At 36.7% G+C, this 20,645-nt stretch overlaps 1 long non-coding RNA gene across 2 annotated transcripts; it reads left to right on the top strand.

Moving 5' to 3' along the window:
* Positions 1-1,614: 1,614 nt before the first annotated feature.
* Positions 1,615-19,754, top strand: LOC129518736 (uncharacterized). Of its 2 annotated transcripts, none has more exons than XR_008666233.1 (3): positions 1,615-1,882; positions 7,077-7,156; positions 19,668-19,754. It is a non-coding gene; the product is annotated as an uncharacterized LOC129518736 (long non-coding RNA). The 2 variants fall into 2 exon arrangements; XR_008666232.1 differs by lacking the exon at positions 19,668-19,754 and adding an exon at positions 13,606-13,664.
* Positions 19,755-20,645: the final 891 nt, after the last annotated feature.

Genomic DNA, 20,645 nt, shown 5'->3' with positions numbered 1-20,645 from the left:
AGGAATTTATGCAATAGACATTAGTGAAGTCATCCAGAAGATCAAATGCTCAGGAACACTACTACATTTAGGACATAGTTTATATTGGCATGGGGAAATGAAACGAAAGATTGCAAGGAGCAGTCAGAGATAGAAAACTTTCTATAGAATTATGGAGAAAGAGTATTTCAAAAAAATAATGGGAAAGAAATCAATTGTGTCATGTGCCACAGAAGGATAGTTGGGAAAAAGAATTAAATACTGTGATCTGGGCAGTCTTTGCCTAGACAATTTCCCCAATCTCCCTTAACAAGGAAAAAAATGGTCTGACAGAACTTTTCTTGGTGACCTCATGGTGGATTCAAAGGATCACTGCTTTCTCTAATAAGAGCTTACAAACTACCCCTTTATAAGCCCCTTCTAAATTCATACACAACTCTGAACCATATCCACTGACTATAAAGGATCCATTTTCCTCTCCTTATTAACAATTGGAATGGTAGTTCCCTGTTCAAATCTTTTAGTATATTTTCCCATTCTTGATAATCAACAATATTATCTATAAAATCTCTCAGAACCCTGGTGTCTGATATCTCTGGACCATGAGCTGTACATTTATTTAGAAGAAAGAAGTGTCCTTCAAAAATTTTTCTCACATGTCTTGGATTTCTCTTCCCCCTTCCCAATATCCCTTCTACCATTTCTACAAAAAAGTATTCCCTTCCACTGAAGGACATAAGCAAAATAGTTTGACTTTTTTAAAAAAATCAAATGACTTCAAGGAAATTTAGTTAATTTTTCAGTAGAATAATGCCAGTGGGTTTCAAAATTCTAAAAGTAGAGATATAGTCAAGTTCATTCCTAATAGCCTGCAGAGAACTATTGATACTCATGTTCTATTAGCTCTAACAGGGACACACGCCTAATTCCATTCAAATTACATTGAAACTTTACTGCATCATATCTTCAGACAGCAGATTTTTATCATCATGCTTTATGCAATTAAATCTTTAAGCATTCTCATAAATTATAAAATGGATGGCATTGCCTCTGCTGGTTTAGCCAGAACCAGAGCAATGAGACATTTAAATTATAGATATGAAGAGCACTGAAGTTAGAAATGCCTTAGTCTTAGAATAAAAACTACAAGACCAGATTTCACCTTTACCTGGAAAGCCTAAAGAAACAGCAATCCTATTTTAAGGAAAATTTGCAGATTAATACAGAACTCACAGATGTGAATAAGAAGAGAAGCCAGTATCTTTCTTGCCAGTTCCTTCTGGCTCTTACCAGGATACTGTAGTTGCCACTTCTGAGAACTCATTCCTTACTTCATACCCCTCTGTGTGTACCAGAAAAAAACTGTCTCTCTTCATGCCAGAATTTTCTTCCATTTCAGGGGTCTAAAGTCATATTTCTAGTTTCCACTGTTGTTAACTTTGGCTTGCTAAAATCCCCAAAATCCTTCCCGCCCTGCTCGACCAATATCTACTCATCCCTTCCTCCCTCCCTCTCTCCTCCTCCCTTACATACAGTTGTCGGAAAATCACCACAAAGAGATCCAGCTGGATGAATCATCCTTTAGACACACAACTCTTCTCAGACGCACAGATCTTTTGAAAGCTGATGGGGACATCTGTCTCCACAGCAATTCAGGAGTTAATCCTCAACCAAACAACCCTGTTAAGTAATTCAGAAGTACAGGGTTTGGTTGTTTTTTTTTTTTTCTTCCAAAACCTGTAGGGGAAATGTGGAACACAGCATAGACATATCACTATATTGAAAACTCCAGAGATCCCTCTGTTCTCCAAGCAGATGGAGATCCCACTCTATAAAAGGTTTTGTCTGTTGGCTCTTTTAATGAGGCTGGTGCTCCTGACTCTTAAGAGTGAAAAAGAGAAAGGTAAGATTTTTGCTGATTCACAGCTTTCTTATATTTCTGTTGCTCTGGGCCTTTTTTCAGGGGCTCATATGTTGTTTAGTTTTATTTAGTTAGTCTCAAATGTAATCAAATTTGTATTCTCTGAAGTTTCATGTTCCACTCTCAGATGACTAACTCAAAGTCATTTTCAGGATCTTGAATGATAAAATGCCTAACTCTCATGATGGCACCAAGTCCCAGAAAAATCTAAAGGATTTGAAAAGAGTTCTACTTCGTTACAGATTCTATGGAAGACGAATAAAAAAGGCTTTAAGTTATGCTCTGTAGAGAATTTAAATACTGTCTTAAAATTAATCACAGAAGATTGTTTAAAGTCTTTAGACTTCTAAAAGTCAAATAAGAACTAAACATTGTACAAGTAATAAAGGATTCATGATTTTAATTCTAACTTTTAATATTTTCAGGAAAGAAGGTCCCAGAACCAGCATTATATAAAAACATTCACCATGACTAATATTTCTGGTCATTAAAGATCAAAACTATTTTATATAAAAATGTTTGAAAAATACTTCTAGTTTTGTTTTGTTTTTTAAGGTTCATGGTTTTTTTTAAGATTTATTTATTTATTCATGATAAAGAGACAGAGAGAAGCAGAGACACAGGCAGAGGGAGAAGCAGGCTCCATGCTAGGAGCTGGACGTGGGACTCGATCCCGGGACTCCAGGATCGTGCCCTGGGCCAAAGGCAGGCACTAAACCGCTGAGCCACCCAGGGATCCCTACTTCTGGTTTTGACCCTGGATCATTTTGTATAATAATAAAACCAACTTGCATCTGTACAGCATTTGTAAAGCGTTTTCTTTTTTCTCATTTTACGTTTACATGGATGCTTGTGAATGAGTACAAATACGGAATGAAAGCAGAGAGGTTATGTGACTTTGCTTCAGATCATGCAACAATTTCATAATATGGCAAGTTAAAAATTCATCCTATTATGCACAGCTCTTTCTCTCCTGATACCTCTTCAAAAGAGGACTATGCCTCTTGGCCCTTTCCTTCTCTGCACCCTAAAAGGAGGGTCCAGCCTTGCCACATAGGCCTTTAGGCTTTAGCAATGGAGGATCACAAGTAAAGGAAGATACAAACCATGAGAGACTCTTAACTCTAGGAAACTAACTGAGGGTTGCTGAAGGGGACGCGGGTAGGGGGATGGGATAATTGGGTGATGGGTATTAAGGAGGGCAAGTGACGTGATGAGCCCTGGGTATATGATATGCAACTGATGAATTACTGAACTCTACATCTGAAACTAATGATGTACTATATGTTGGCAAATTGAATTTAAATTTAAAAAAGGAAAGAGAAAAAGTAAAGGAAGATAAAAGGAAAACTATAACTGGTATTTCGAGCTGAAGGCTGAAACTAATTTCCACAGAGTGGGAGAGTTGAGAGGAAATATATATAAGAAGCGCCAAGATATCAGACAAATTTATAAGACAGGAAGAAACAAAGATAATTTTAAGATCCATTTCCAGAGACTATGTGTCCCCTTAATAAGACTCAGGGGATACAAGTAAAGATATGAATTATTGTGAAGTTGCTCTTGGTTGAATGGGCTATGTTCCATGCTCCCTTAACGTTGCTCCAAACCTATATCATATGATTGCATGTCTTCAAACACTTTTTTATAATATGTCTTTGACCTTTGCAATGTTTTTTTTCCATTTTATCATAATAAGTCTATATCATGGAAGAAATCCCCAAAGAATTTCTGCATAAATGCAGATAAATTCTTATTATTATTTAAATAAATTCTTATTATTCTTTGCTCCCACATGATAACGACACTTTATATCAGAGGTGACTGATTTATTAGAAGTCCAATGTGAGGGGATGAGAACTAGACTGAGAAAAGGGAAAGAGTTAAACTCATACTAGATGTTTTAGCACATCTGAATAACCCAGAAACTACTGTCAGATACAAGTAGTAAATTGATTTATGAAGCACTATCATTCATTACTGTCATGAATCAATTAAGTAATACATTCATTTATTTATGCATTCTACTAAATTTTTAAGTAATAAATCAGGTAAGCTACATGTGATACTTGCATTTAGGAATTCCAAGTTGAAAGAGAAGAAGGTGAAGAGAGAGACACAGAGATAATTAAAATAATGCAATCTAATACACTTTAGAGTAGAAGAACATATACATATGCTATAGGAATTCAAAGCATAGAGAACTGAGTGAATAAAATAAAGGAAGGCCTCACCAAAGACATATGATCTGGGTCTTCAAAACCAAGTAGCTAAGAAAATGATGGATACAGTATACTGTATAGAATAATGGCTTTGCACAGTTATGGTGGCATGGTGTGTTCTTAAAAAACTGTGTTTGACTGGACAGTGTATGTGTCGTGGAGAAGGGTGCTCAAAGCAAGGATAGTGTTAATAATTTGCAAGATATAAAGATTAAAAGGTGGATTAAAACCAGATAGGGAAGAGCTGCAAAACTTTTTAAAGTGTATGCATATGTACATTTTCTTTAAAAAGGATCCATAGCTTTCATAGACTCTCAAAGACCTTGTGACCACCAAAAAGTTTGCAAGTCACAGCTAAAGGAAAAGGAGAACATATATATTGGTTTTTAACATACATATTTGTAAGTTCCTTGTATCAGTGAATACATCATAAATGTCTTTTTAAATCATTCCATATTCTTCCACAATATAATTTTAATCCTGCCTAGAATGTACATGTATACATAAGTGAATCTGTGTCAGAGTTTGTTCAATCTCTTAATGTTGAACATTGTTATTCCTGTTTTTCTGTAAATATGATAAACATCATATTTATAGCTAAAATCTTTGCAAGCATTTTCAATAATTTATTTAGAATAAATTTCTGGAAACTTAATTGTTTGATCACGTACTATATGTCTTTTTGAGTTGCAGTAAATACTGCCTAACTTCTCTCCAAAAAGATGGTGCTGATTTAAACTATTACTTCCAGTGTATATGGTGTCTCTGTATATACTGGTCTATAGTAAAAAAGAAAATTACACTTTTTTTCACATTTTGATATCTACTTGTGTTGTCATCAGTTGTGTCCTTTGCCCTTTTTAGATTGGGGTGTTTGTCTATTAAGGAATTGTAGGAGCTTACTTATGCCTCTACTAACAATGTGAATTATTTATAATTCATATTTGTGAATATTCACTCTAGTTTATTTGCCTTTCAGTTTGTCTTTGCAGCGTTTCACTTACATAAGTTGTAAGATTTTATTTAGACAGATCTATCAGTGTTACCCTTTATGAATTACAACCTTAATTCTTAGAAAGTACAGACCCATTCCATGATAATTTAAATATCTACCTATATTTTCTTCTATAATTTATTTTTAAATAAATCTTTATTTTTAAAAATATTTTATTTATTCATTCATGAGAGACACAGAGATGGACAGAGACACAGGCAGAAGAAGAAGAAGCAGGCTCCACGCAGGAAGCCCGACACGGGACTTGATCCCAGTTCTCCAGGATTACACCGAGGGCCAAAGGGGGCACTAAACCGCTGAGCCACCCAGGCTGCCCTTTCTTCTATAATTTGAAGGAAACATTTATCCTGTGGAATCAGTGTGGTGTGATTTTCCAAGTGTCCTCACTGAGCTCCTTGAAATATCTGAACTGGACTCACCAGCTTCAAATGTCACTTTATTTCTCAGATTTATCTCTTACCATTTTTCCCTTGTTAACCACACCAGTATTCTCTCTAATCTTTGGACATGCCAAGCTCAATCCCACCTAAGGATCTTATTGTTTGTTATTATCTAGACAGTGAGCACTGCTCACTCTTTTATTTAGGTCAGATCTCCACTTGAGTGTTACCCACTCATAAAGTCTTTCCTTGAACATTCCATCTGAAATAAAATACCATTCCATCCAGCACACTCTGTACCTTTAGCCTGCTTTATTTTTCTTTATACAACTTAATTCTACCTGAAGTGATATATTTAAATATATACTTGTTTACTGTTTTATTTAGCATCAGATGTTTCACATCAGCAGATATTTTTATGTTTTTTAAAAGAATTTATTTATTTATTTATTTATTTATTTATTGTACACATGCATGTGGGAGGAGGGGCAGGGGGAGAGGGAAAGAGAGACTCTCAAGCAGACTCTACAGTGAGCGTGGAGCTCAATGCAGGGCTCAATTTCACGACCCTGAAATCATTACCTGACCCGAAATCAAGAATCGGCTGCTCAACTGGCCACGCCACCTAGGTGCCCTGACATTTTGTCTTCTTAATCTCTATATCCCCAATACCTACAGAGTGATGAGTGAACAGGAAGAAATCAGGAAATACTTGCTAAATAAAGAAATTAATATTAAATATTCATACCTGTTTGTATTTTTGTGAAATGTCTATTATGTTCCTCTGATTGATCCACCTATTTTGACACCAATTCCAAAATATGTAGCTTTATAATATATATTAAAATCTATACAATATTTCCTATTAGTTCTTTCTAAATATGTCCATCTCTACTGCATATATTCTCAAATGAGCTTCATTTTCCTATTTCCAAAAAAAAGGTATTTTAATTGAACTTCCATTAAATCATGAATTTATATGAGGAAAATTGACAACTAATATTTCTAACTCAGAGTAATTTTACATCTCTCTGTTTAGTTGATTCTTCCTTTATGTCCCTCAGTAAAGTGTTATGCTGTTCTTTGTGTAAGTTTCATACAGTTCACTTTTGTTTTATTTCTACAGGTTAGATAGTCTTGTTATCATAAAGAGAATCTTTCATTCTCTCTTTTCTTAAAGATTTCGTTTATGAGAGAGAGAGCTTGAGCAGGGTGAGGGACAGAGGGAAAAGCAGACTCCCCCACTGAGCAAGGAGCCTGATGCAGGGTTTGATTCTGGGAAAGATCTGAGCTGAAGGCAGATGCTCAACTGACTGAGCCACTCAGGTGCCTCAGAATCTTTCATTCTCATTATTTCCTACTTGGTTATAAATTTGGTATAAAATTTTCAACATATATCTGTTATGTTATACTTATTGTATAATTCAAATTTTATAACCTTGGGCATATTTAATCTACTAAATCTTTCAGTGACTAGAACTTATGAAAAATACACCATACTAATGTAGTTCTGTCAGTTTATCCCTTAAATTCTAATAAATTTTTCTGTTTGTTTTTAGATGTTTTATTTTGTTAATCGGTTACAAAAGTTTAATCTCTGCTCTGACACCCCAGGAACTGGCTGATTTTTACCATGACTGTAAGCCATTTTTGTTTTTTCTTAAAGATTTTATTTATATAATTATTTATTTGAGAGAGAGAGTGTGTGTGTGTGTGTGTGCATGAATGAGAGAGCAAATCTCCAGCAGAGTCCATGCTGAGTGTGGAGCCCCAAACAGGGCTTGATCCCATGACCCTGAGATCACAACCTAAACCCAAACCAAGAGTCCAGTGCTCTACAGACTGAGCCACTCGGGCACCCTGTGGGCCATTTTTCTTGATTCAGCACCTCTCATGATTGTTGCCTTTGGTTAATTGCCAGAGTTCTGAAAAAGTTTATTTTGACAATTTTTGCCAGTGTTCTTGTTACTTTATGAAGGAGTGGATATCTAGCAGTCTTTATTCCATATTTTCCATCAGTGTCACTCCTCTTAATTTCCATGTAAAGATAGCTGTGGCTGCATCTTAAAAATTTTGATATGTTGACATTTACTTCTCATTTTAATCAAAATATTTTTAACTTATAATTATTTTTAGCATTTGTTTAGAATTGTATTTCTTAATTCTAAATGTATAAATATTTCCTAGTTATCTGTTTGATTTTTAATAGACCCAGCTCAACAGCACCATGATCAGAGAATATACTTTTCATAATTTCAAAATTCCATTGTTTTTGTTTTTTTTTGAGAATTCAACTATCATCTATTGTTTCTCTGGAGGCAATGTCTTTATTTTCTTTTGAATGCATTTAATATTTGCTGTCTCTCTATTATTTTCATTGGCTTTACAGCACCTAGATGTAGTTTCATTAGTATTTCTCTTGCTTTGTGTTCATAGGGCTCCTTGAACATAAACTATTGGATGAACTTCAAAATATGGCTGTGAAAAAGATTACAGACACAAAAGAGTATATAGTACATGATTCTATTTACATGAAACTTGAGGAAAAACATATCTCTTCTATGGAGATAGACTGAAGATCTCCAAGTAGTTATTTGAGGTCAAAGATGGAGATTGACTGGAAAGGGGAACAAGGGTATCTTTGGGGTGATGGAAATGTTCTTAGTTTTAAATATGGTGGAGGTCCCATAAAATGTTATTGTTTTGAGCCACTAAACTTTGGGGTGATCTATTACTTTGTAATAGGTAACATTTATAATATTGGTTTGCAGAAGCATTGTGATGTTGTAACAAAGCACTAAAAGGTGCAATACTGTCTATGGGACCAGGAAGCAGGCAGAGGCTACGAAAACAATGGAGAGTCTGTTAGCAAAGTTTTGAGAAATGTCAGACAGCTAGTTAAAACTGGAAAAGCAACAGAGAAGTGTTATTTGAGTCTAGGAAAAAGAGAATCTACATTGTATAATAGCAAAACAATTAGCAAAATGTCACCTGAACAATCTTGGAGAATAGAAAATACACATAAATGAACTTACAACTTGGGCTAAAGACATGCCTGAGCAGAATGTTGAACATGACAGTTGGCTTCTCCTAGCTATGTACAGTAAGGTACAGGAAACAAATGAATTTGTTGATTAGCTCCAACAGTTTTCTGGTGGAGTCTTTTAAGGTTTTGTATATATAATATCATGTAATCTGCAAATAGAAACAATTTTCTTTCTTCCTTTTTGGTTTGAATGATCTCTCTCTCTCTCTCTCTCTCTCTCTCTCTCTCTCTCTCTCTCTCATTCTCTCTCCCTCTCTTGACTAATTGCTCTGGGTTAGGACTTCTAGTACTATGTTGAATAAAAGGGCCAAGAATGGGCATCCTTGTTTTTTTCTCCTGAAGAAACATTTTCACCATTGAGTATGATATTTGCTATGGGCTTGTCATATATGGCCTTTCTTATGTTGAGGTACATTCCCTCTATACCAAATTTATAAATTTATTTCCTCTATACCCAGTTCGTTGATTTTTTTATCATGAATGAATGTTAGATTTTTTTCAAATGTTTGTTTCTGCATCTATTGAGATGATCATATGATTTTTATCCTTTATCTTCTTAATATGATGTATCGTGTTGATTGATTAGCATATGTTGACCACCTTTGCATCGCTGGAATAAATCCCACTTATTCGTGGTGTATGATCCTTTTAATGTACTGTTCAATTGGATTTGCTAACATTTTGTTGAGGATTTTTGCATCTGTGTTTATCAGGGATATTGACTGCAATTTTCTTTTCTTGTAGTGTCCTTTTCTGGCTTTAGTATCAGGTTACTGTTGAGCTTGTAAACTGAGTTTGGGAGTGTTCCTTCCTCTTTGATTTTTTGGAAGGATTGAAGAAGAATTGGCATTAATTCTTCTTTAAGTGTTTGGTAGAATTCACCAATGAAGCTATCTAGTCCTAGGATTTTCTTTGCCAGGAATTTTGAATTATTTATTCAATCCTTTTACTAGTAATCAATCTGTTCTAATTTTCTATTTCTTCATGATTCAATCTTAGTCAAATATATGTTTCTAGAAATTTATCCATTTCTTCTAGAGTACCCAGTTTGTTGATGTATAATGGTTCATACTTGTTTCATGATCTTTTCGTATTTGCATAATCTTAGATGTAATCTCTCCTCTTTCATTTATAATTTTATTTATTTGAGTCTTCTCTCTTTTTTTCTTGGTAAGAATAACTAAAGATTTGTCTATCCTGTTTACCTTTGGACCTCCTTTTTTAAAAATGGAAGTGCTTATTGTAGGTATCCTGGCATTATCTTACCTTTGGATATATCTGAGGAAGGCAAATAACATGACTTTTTATCTGACAAGTCTTAGGGTCAAGAACTGCACTTCTAGAAATATATTGGATGAACTACATGTATGAGCCTAATTTACATTTGGATCAGACTTAGATAATGAGACTAAGAATTTGAGCCTGAGCCAAATGTCATAATGAGATTCAAATTTGAGAGGAAAAGATAAGCTATGTTATACAAGGTGAGAATGTAAGTAATTGTGCCTAGAAGAGAACTGGGGTAGATTGAAAACTATTGCCACATTACATTACTGCTCCTGCTGTCAAGAGGTGGTGTGTTTTTCCCCCAGTGCTTTGAATTTGATCTTCCCTTGAGTTATTTTGACCAATGGAATATAATAAATATGACATTGTATGAATTATAGAGCCTGAAGCTGAAGAAAGGTCCTTGAAAATGTTGCCTCCGACCACTTAAAATGCTTCCCTGAAACTGACATGCCCTTGAAAAAGACCAGGGTTAAAGACTGAAGAGAAAGGTCCAGTCATCCCAGATGTTCCGAATGAGTTAAGCACCCTGACAACTCGTCTGCTGAATGCAGCCACTTGAGTGAACCTCATTCAGCAAGATCAGCAGAACAGCCTAGTCACTCCACAGAATAATAAAGGTCTTAAATAAGGCCTTGTTTTTTTAAGCTGCTAAGTTTTGGGGTAGTGTTATACAGTAATTTGGTTTTTTCTACCGCTATTTAAAAATTACCCTAAAAATTAGCAACTTAAAACAGCCAACAATTGTATTACACACATCCTAAGAGGCTGGAATCTTGGAGCAGCTTAGCTAAATTTCTGCCTCAAGGTCTCTCGTGAGGTTGAAGTCAAGCTGTTGGCCAGGGCTGCAGTCAATTCAGATCTTGGCTGGGACTGGAAAATCCACTTCCAAACTAACTCACATGGTTGTTGGCAGGTCCCTGCTCCCTTCCAGTAGTTAGCCAGAGGCTTTAGTCCGTCACTATGCAGGCCTCTACACAAGGCTAGATCACAGCATGGCAGCTTGTTTTCCCCAGTATATGTGACCCAAGACGGACAGAGCAGGTATGTGAGAGAATACACAAAATAGAAGCCAGCCTTTTTTAACCTCATATTGGAAGTTATATATCATCAGTTCTGCTGTATGCTATTAGTCGCACAGACTAACTTTGGTGCAACATAAGAGGATACCATACAAGAGTTTGAAGACCAGAGGGTGGGGATCATCTGGGGTCATCTTGGAGGCTGACTATCACACATAGGTGGTAGGGAACTGGAATAGATTTCACAGAATTGTTTTTAGTTTTGTTAGTTACAAGAATGACATTGTGGTTTTCTCACAAAACGTTCATACTTTCAGAAAAGCAAGCTGAAGATGGAGTATATAATGACATGGGCCATCTGATTTCTTTGAAAGACTTCAGCAAAAACAGTGATAACAAAAAAGGGATAGATAAAGCAAGTGTGGCAATATCTTAAAGTTTGTTGAATATGGGTGATGGGCAGAGGGAGTGCACGATCATATTTGTGTAGGCTGGGAATTGGTCCTGTGAAGTTTTCAAGTCAGCGTTTACAATGTGCAGGACATGGAACCCTTTACAACTTTTCAAACATGGGGAGATTTTACATATCAACTAAAAAATGTGCGAAGGAATAGCTCCCGTTTCAAATTTCTTTTAAGTTATGCAAGCGGAAGAAAAATAAACAAAGACCCCTGATAGGAGAGGATACTGAGGATGACTTTGCTTTTGCCTTGGAATTGGTACCTGCAGTCCAAAGCCAAGAACAAAGAATGGTTAAACTTTACATTTTAGAGAGGCCTCCAAGGCCTAATTAATAATTGGGGCCAGACATCTCCCTCTTGGTTATTATAAAGAAGCTGCTGAACTGACTCTGTTAGCCTCAAGTATCTCTGCAGGCCACTCCCAAAGTCTATAAAAGCAGAAGGCTAATGTGAGGGCAGGCAAGCCAGCATGTAGTAGGCACTCTAATGGCAAGTTATAGTGGCTCCTCTCCCTCTTTCCTCTGTAGGATTAGGAGATAAGTATCTCACTGTTGGCATGATGCCTGTTAAGACCTGCCTGTGGCACTCTGGGAGTGTAGTAGTGGGGAGTGAGGGAGCTTTGGGGAAAGCTTGACGTGTGCCTCCCAGAGCTTGTGGGGTATTTGTAGACATAGCTACCATTGCCTCCTTCTCTGCTGTAAAGGCAGAGTTTCCTGGTACAGCCAGTGGAAGCATATCAAAGAAGAAATGCAGTGTGGTGTTCTTGGTAAAAGGGAGGAAAGCCCTCACACAAGACACTCCCCAGTACTCCACAGCACTAGACTGTGCAGAAAAGAACCTGGCAATATCCTTAAGTCCACATGAAGGAGTATACAGTACAAGAGAGACAGATGCAGTAGGGCCATATAGGTAGACAAAAATCGACAAAACATTTTACCCAGAGAAGGGGTTAGGGTATGATTCTAACATACTGTCAGCCAATATCAGGAGGCTCAGTGAAGATTACACTGTATGGTGCCCCCTGCCCCCAAAACCAAACAAGACATCAGTGGTAGGCATTACCATCATTCTTCATTACCCAAATTCTTTCTACCTCTGAACACATGGAACAGTTTCCCATTGAAGCAATGTGATGTGGACATATAGTATGATCTGACCAATGAAATGTGGCAGAAGTAGCACGTATCACCTCTATATGGAAGTGTTTGATTTCCAATGCTTGGTGCACCAGCTTATTTTTCCCTCACTGCAGTGATTGTAAAAATATTCATGGAGAGGCCACATTGATATAAACACCCTGGAATGCTAAGCCAACACATGGGAAAATATGAACTGAAGAGTCACCTAGATCCCAGAAGACTTTTAAGATTAATTTTTGGAAGTTCTTTTTGTAAGCTACTGAGATTTTGGAGTTGTTTATTACTGTAACAGAACTTACTGAATCCTGTCTTTTATGCTGTCAGTGAGGACACATTAGCCACAGTCACCAGCAATAGACAGGAGACTAACCATGTAAGAGGATTCCTTCTCTCTCTCTCTCTCTCTCTCTCTCTCTCTCTCTCTCCCTCTCTCTCCTTAATTCAGAGATTCACTTTATTTTTTTATTTTTTGTTGACTTATTTAAATTCAATTAGTTAATATTGAGTGTATCATTAGTTTCAGATATAGAGTTCAGTAATTCATCAGTTGCATATAACACCCAGTGTTCATTATATTATATTATTTGCCCTCCTTAATATCCATCACCCAGTTACCCCATCCTCCTGCCCACCTCCACTCCAGCAACCTTCAGTTTGTTTCCTAGAGTTAAGAGTTTATGGTTTGTCCCCCTCTCTGATTTCTTCTTATTTTACCTTTCCCTCCCTTCCTCTATGACCCTCTATTTTGTTTCTTAAATTGCATGTGAGTGAAACCATATAAATGCATTTCTCTGATTGACTTATTTTGCTCAACATAATACCCTCCAGTTCCATCCACGTCGATGTAAGTGGTAAGATTTCATCCTTTTTGATGGCTGAGTAATATTCCATGGTGTGTGTGTGTGTGTGTGTGTGTGTGTATACCACATCTTCATCCATTCATCTGTTGGACATCTGAGCTCTTTCCATAGTTTGGCTATTTGTGGACATTGCTGCTATAAATATTGGGGTGCAGATGTCCCCTCAGATCACAACATTTGTATCCTTTGGGTAAATACCTAGTAGTGGGATTGCTGGGTCTTAAGGTAGCTCTATTTTTAACTTCTTTAAGGAACCTCTATACTGTTTTCCAGAGTGGCTGCACTAGTCAAGAATTACGCAGAAGACATGAACAGACATTTATCCAAAGAAGATATACAAATGGCCAACAGACACATGAAAAAATGCTCAACATCACTTGGCATCAGAGAAATACAAATTGAAACCACAATAAGATACCACCTTACACCAGTCAAAATGGCTAAAATTAACAAGTCAGGAAACAATAGGTGTCGGCAAGGATGCAGAGAAAGGGGAACTCTCTTACGCTGTTGGTAGGAATGCAAGCTAGTACAGCCTACTATCTCTCTTATTCTCCCTTCTATGCCTCAATCCAAAGGAGTTTTTCTCTAAAAAGGTAGAAGAAAAGGTCAGGTTTGCCATCAATGGTGGAGAGGTGTCTCCTGGTATCACTCTGAGGAAAGCTTTGAAGCCAATGAGATTGAATGTTGGAGTTTTTAAATTATATGACTTTTTTAGAATGAAATCTTGCCATTTGCAGTGATGTGGTTGGAATTATAGAGTATTATGCTAATCAAAATAAGTCAGTTAGAGAAAGACAAATAACAAACGATCACAGTGGAAAAAAAAACAGAGAGAGAGAGAGAGAGTTGCAAACCAAGAAAGAGACTCTTAACTCTAGAGAACACATTGATGATTACCAGAGGGGAAGTGGGCAGGAAGATGGGAGAAATAGATGATGGGGACTAAGGAGGGCATTTGTGATGAATGGAAGTGATGAATTACTATATTGTACACCAGAAACTAACATAATACCATACATTAACTAACTGGAATTTAAAGAAAACCCTAAAAAATTAAAAACACTTAGGTCTTAATGAATAAATATATAAACCACATGACTTTTTTTAATAACCGAAAGTGACCGGGGACCAGAAAACTATGGCATATGGTCAAGATAGCTTTAAGATATTTGTTACCTAATATGGAAGGGATATCAGAAGTAGTAGAGTTGAATGATGAGAGGGAACAAAACTTCCATAACTGTTAACCCACTAAGATCATACCGATTGAGGTCAGTAACCCAGTTATAACTCCTAAAATTTCAAGAATACATGATATATAGAGTGTGATTGATAGTAGCTACCTCTGTGTTGCCACCCTCTTAAGATTAGGTGCTCTTTTGTTTTATTTGTTTTGGGTTTTTCAACCCTTTCTCTCCCAAAGACCAAATCCTTAGGATTTGTAGCTTTCTCTTTGCTACTTTCTCAAGTATTATAACAATATAGCCCCCAGTGAAGAACTTTTCTGTTGAAACTCCACAGTACCCAGCAGAATGTTTCTTACATCATTCCCATTTTAAAAATATTTGCTTATGGCATATTTTACCAGAGGACCAGGGAGTCTCAGGATGCAAGTCATCTACAGCTATCTATGAAATGAGACAAATTACCGGCACAGCATCTCACTTATTACTTATGCTTGACTAGCTTAACATAAATCCTCATTCAGTGTTTTCTAATACTTGGTTCTTGTTCCAGATTTCCCTTTCAGCCTCATGTGTGGGTTTATATTGTCCTCCCTTGATCATGTAATCTTATTTCTATTTACCAAGCTATTTTTCTCTTCTCCTAGTATATTTGAGGAAGTATTGTCCTTCCTGAGTGTTTGCCACTCACCACCACCACCCCCCCACCATTCTGGAAAAACTCCTCTTGACTCAGTGGCCTCCACGGCCTCAGTATGGAGTATCCCTGAACTTGCTTTTTCCCCTTAAGACCTAGCTCAGGTCCTCTGAACTGTCTCTTCTCTATACCTCTATGAATCTCATCCCTCTCTATCAGTCTTTCCAGCTAGTAATTCTACTGCCTCCTTAGATGCGCTCATACACGCGTGTTCTGTTTCTGTCCCAGCTGAGATTGCTCACAAAATGACATGTGGTATTAGGGCAATAGTTTATGGATCCCAGCAGATAATAAAAATCTCTCATTATAGTAATCAAAAATTGTATGGAACTTTTCAATGTACTTAGTTATTTCAGAGTCCAGCAGTTCTATTTATTCATAGAGATTAAAACATATTTTTGAATCTAGCCTACTCTTTGAAAAGACTCCAGCTGTAATATAAAATAAATCTAAAGCATTCACTGCCAAATACCTTGCAATTGTCATTTAACTCTGAATACCCCTATATTTCTACTTTATAAAACAATTCTAAACAATTTGTAAATATTGTGTCCCAATGCAGTTTTGGTCAGCTTACTTTCACAGTCACTCATATAGCTTTAATAAGAATCAGGGACTCTTAAAAATGGCAAATATAAACAATATTATATCTTACTTTTTCATTTGTTTACCTTCCTTTTCGAAATTCTCTCCTTCCTCTGTTTTGGTGACCTGGGCATCTCTTCTCTACATGTGTGGTCACTTTTCAATTTCAGTGGGAGTTTTCTCTATTCATCTCGTAAATGTTGATTTCTTTCAATACTTCATATTGGGACCTCTTATCACAGTATAAGAGTTCATGGGTGATCTATCCACTCTTGTGACTATGTTTAGTATCCATATACAATAAATCTGATGCTGGAAATAAATATGTAAACAAAATAGACTTGCATTCAGTTTGTATTCCAGTTAGCGAAGGTACAAATAAATGTATTGATTGGTAATAAGTGCTATAAAAGAATAAAGCAAGTTAAGGGATCAAGGTACTATTTTACATAAGGGTGTCACTAAAGGCTTCAACAGGATCATAACTTTGGGCTGGGACTTGAATGAAATGACAAAGTGAGCCATGTAGATATCTGGAGGATACAGGATATATATTCCTGGCAGAGAGAACAGATAGTGCCAAGGTCCTGAGGCAAGCACATGCCTGGCACGTTTGCAGAACAAGACAATTATGGTGGGAGAAGAGTGAATGAGAGGATATGATAGTATTAGGTAAGACAGTGGAGTGGGGAGTTTATCTAGAATCTTGTGGGCCATCATTAGGACATGGCCTTTGGCTCTGATTGAAATGAGGAACCATTTTATAATTTTCATCAGGGGCATGGCAGGATATGGCTTATAATCTTTTACACATTTTTAAGATTTATTATTTATTAATTTGAGAGAGAGCATGAGCACTTGAGTGGGGGGAGGGGCAGAAGGTCAAGAGGGAGAGAGTATCTAGAGCAGAGTCCCTGCTGAGCATAGAACCTAATGCAGTGCTTGATCCCATGACCCTGAGATCATGACCTGAGCCGAAATCAAGAGTTAGACGGTTAACTGACTAAGCACCCAGGTGCCCCATTACACATTTCAAACAAATATATAAATTGTATATATTTAAGGTATAAAACATGATTTGACAAGTATGTACAGAGTGAAATGATCACTACAATCAAGCTAATAAACATATCACTTCCTCACATAGTTACCATTTTTTGTGTGTGGAGAAAGCACCTGAAACCTACTCCCAGTAAATTGCTAGTATTTGATACAGTATTACCAACTATAGCTATCATGCTGTACATCAGATCTCTAGACTTATTTATTTTATGTAACTACAACATTCTACTCTTTGACCAGCATCTCCTCACCTATCCCTCACCTCTCCACCCTTGGTAAACCATTCTACTCTCTGCTTCTATGCATTCAACTTTTAAGATTTCACATGTAAGTGAGATCATGTAGTTTTGCTCTTTATTCCTGTATATGGCTTATTTCACAATGCATAATAGTCTCCAGTTTCATCAATATGGCTTATGCTTTAAGAGTCATAATGACTAATTCATAATAGGCCATGATGGGAATTTACATCTAGAAGTAGAAAGGCCAGTTAGGAAACTGTTGCTCTAATCCAGGCAAGAAACAGTGATGATTTTCACTAGGTTATTAGCAAGGAAGTAGGGAAAAATGAGGAGACTGAGACTAGATTTCAAACTTTGAGCTGACAGGATAGTTTGTTTGTTTGTTTGTGTTTGTTTGTTTGGATGGAGGGTAGGTGCTCAAAGATGATTCTTCATTTTTTTGACCTGGCCAACTAGTTAAGTCTGTATCTGTATCCAGACCTCTGGATCCACATAAACATATATCCACTGCCCACTGAATAACTTCACCTAGTTGTTCTGGGGCATCTCAGATTCAAAAGTAAATTCATCTTCCCATAAGTTACTCCTTCTTCTAATAAATTACATATCCATCCACCCAAATGTCCATCCACCTTCTTCCTCGCCCTCTCCCAAATCTAATTATTCCCCAAGTCTTGCTGAGGAGATAGAATATCTTCTATCTGTCCATTTCTCCCCATTCTTATTCCTTTTGCTGCCTTATTTCAAGTCCCCAACTGTGCCCAGAATATTACAATATTTCCATAGCTGAAATTGACACTACCAGGACCAACCATTTCTAATTGACTCATAGCACCCAGTCTAGTGCCTAAGAAAGAGTAAACAATTAATATTAATTGTGTTGAAGTGAATTTATATATGAACTCCTGGATGATGATTAATTATATATGCCAACTTGGGTGGGCCATGGTACCTACATATTTGGCCAAACAAGTCTAGATGTTGCTGTGGAGGTATTTTTAGATGAGATCAATATTTAAATAAATGGACTTTGGGTAAAGCAGATTATGTTCCATAGTGTGAGTGGGTAAGTGAGCCTCATCAAATCGATCAGTTGAAGGTCTTAAGAGCAAAAGGACTGCCATCCTCTGAGAAAGAGAGAATTTTGCCACAAACTGCCTTTGGACTTAAGCTGCACCATCAACTCTTTCTTGAGTCTATAGCTTGCCAGCCTATCCTGCAGATTTGGACTTGCCAACCTCCATGGTTGTATGAAGCCAGTGCATGTGTGCGTGTGTGTATAGGAACCAATAGGAGATTATATATATATTATATATAATATATATATAATCTCCATATATTATATATATAATGTATGTGTGTATGCATAAAGGAACCAGTAGATTATATACATATAATTATATATATACATACATATGTATAACCTCCTACTATAATCTCCTACATATGTATATATACATGTATATATACATAATATACATATATGTATGCATGTACATGTATATGCATGTATATATATATCCCCTACATATATATGTACATATATATGTATATATGTTCTGTTTCTCTAAAAAAAAACCTGACTAATACAGCCTGTGCATCAGTGCACACAATTTCAGTGACAGATCTGTATTTCATCATACAGACTGACGTTATTTAAAAGTAGTTACAATAATCTCTTACCCCGGGACATAGCCAGTTGAAATTCAATCTGGAGATAGAAATTAAGGAAACCACAAAATGTGCCAGTACTTCATAGCACCAATTAGCACGACACTTGCTCAGATTAGCAAATCCCTACCATGAGCTTACTTCCCATGGGCCCCACAGTAGGGTCAATTTACCCCAACCCACTCACTGACTCTGAAGCAAAAGGAACATATGACCTTAGATATATATCTTGGCAATGAAGCATCAAACCAGCTTGAGCACTACCAATATTTTAAAAGTGTACCCTGCTTCTAGTAAATTCAGTTTTTGCCTTACTATATGACATCAAGATCTCCCTTTATGGTCCAGTTCTTGAATTTGGGTCACGGTTTCAATTTTCAAGAGTCCTTGCATCATAAATTTCTATATCTTTTTTAGTGTTTTTGCCCCCCAGATACTAGAGTTCTAACCTTGAATCATTATTGCCTTCGACCAGTCTGTTCTGAGACTGAGTTCTTACCCGGCAATATATCTGCCTGATGTTTATCTCTGGAATTCCTTGATGCCAGTTCTCCCTGGACCTGCACTTCTTTCCCTTATATGCCCTAGCCTAGTGGATTTATCTACTCTCAGTGTTCTTGATACCCATCTGTGCCTTTTGCCCATGTTACCACTTGCTGATTGTACCTCAGTTCTGACGAGTAGTGTCGTCGCCACAGTTCAAGGGGCTGCCCCCAGGCATATGACAGCACCAACTCTATTAGGTGAAATTTGTTCGAGAGTTTAGGCAATTTTGTCATGGGAGAGAGAGAGAAATTAATATACATGACCCAGATTATAATGTTTCCAAATATATTTTATATATTAACATGAAAGTATTAATGTATAAATTATATCTAATTTACTTCACAGTCACTCAAGAAAACTAGCTGAATAGAAGTGCTTCAGAGAGTTGGAAATCCAGAGAATCAACCTCCAAAAAAATAAATGAGCGAGGACAATAAGGTAAAATACCTGATTTTACAAACATGCTATATAGTAGACAAGTTCACCTGTATGTAACATAATGTACCAGAAGGCACAGAGTCAAGAAAATTGGAAAATGAAACTACAGATCCAAGTAGTTCTGACACATAAGGCTGTATTAAAACTGTTGAAGATTATGTAGAATAAGGACAATGAAACAAACTGAAGAAGACGCTAAAAGTTGGAAAGCTTTAAGTAAGCCATTGAGAACTTATGTTCCTGAAACCACGTTTTTATTTTCTTACTATTTAAATGTCCTTTCACTGAACAGCTTTAAGCCTCATCTTTCCTAGAGGAACAACATAGTACTAGTGATTTAGAAGACTGATCTCTAAACATTTTCTCTTTTTTTTTAAGATTTTATTTATTTATTCATGAGAGACACAGAGAGACAGAGGCAGAGACACAGGCAGAGGGAGAAGCAGGCTCCACGCAGGGAGCTTGATGTGTAACTCAATCTCAGGACTCCGGGATCATGTCCTGAGCCAAAGGCAGACGCTCAAGCGCTGAGCCACCCAGGTGTCCCTAAACATTTTCGACTACACTCCTAGATCAGTTTATGACTTTTTTAAAGTCATCTCTACCCCTGAGGTGGGGCTTGAACTCATGACCCTGCTTTCACGAATCACTTGCTCTACCGACTGAGCCAGCCAAGCATCCCTACAATCCTAACACGGTTCTTAAACAGTGCTCTTAATATACGTATTGATATTTACAATTTGTAGGCATAAGCAAGTATAGTAAGAAACTTCAAAAGAGGCTTATAAATAGTTATGACTGACTTTAGAAAACTGTTACCAAATATCGCAGAGACTTAATGATTTTAAATGTTGCTGAAGTATTTGTAGGGATTTATGTTCATGT

The sequence above is a fragment of the Nyctereutes procyonoides genome, unplaced genomic scaffold (genome assembly GCF_905146905.1).
Source record: "Nyctereutes procyonoides isolate TBG_1078 unplaced genomic scaffold, NYPRO_anot_genome, whole genome shotgun sequence".
Classification (NCBI taxonomy): Eukaryota; Metazoa; Chordata; class Mammalia; order Carnivora; family Canidae; genus Nyctereutes; species Nyctereutes procyonoides.
The sequence above is the reverse complement of the archived record's forward strand: the minus strand, read 5'-3'. Positions and strand labels throughout refer to the sequence as shown.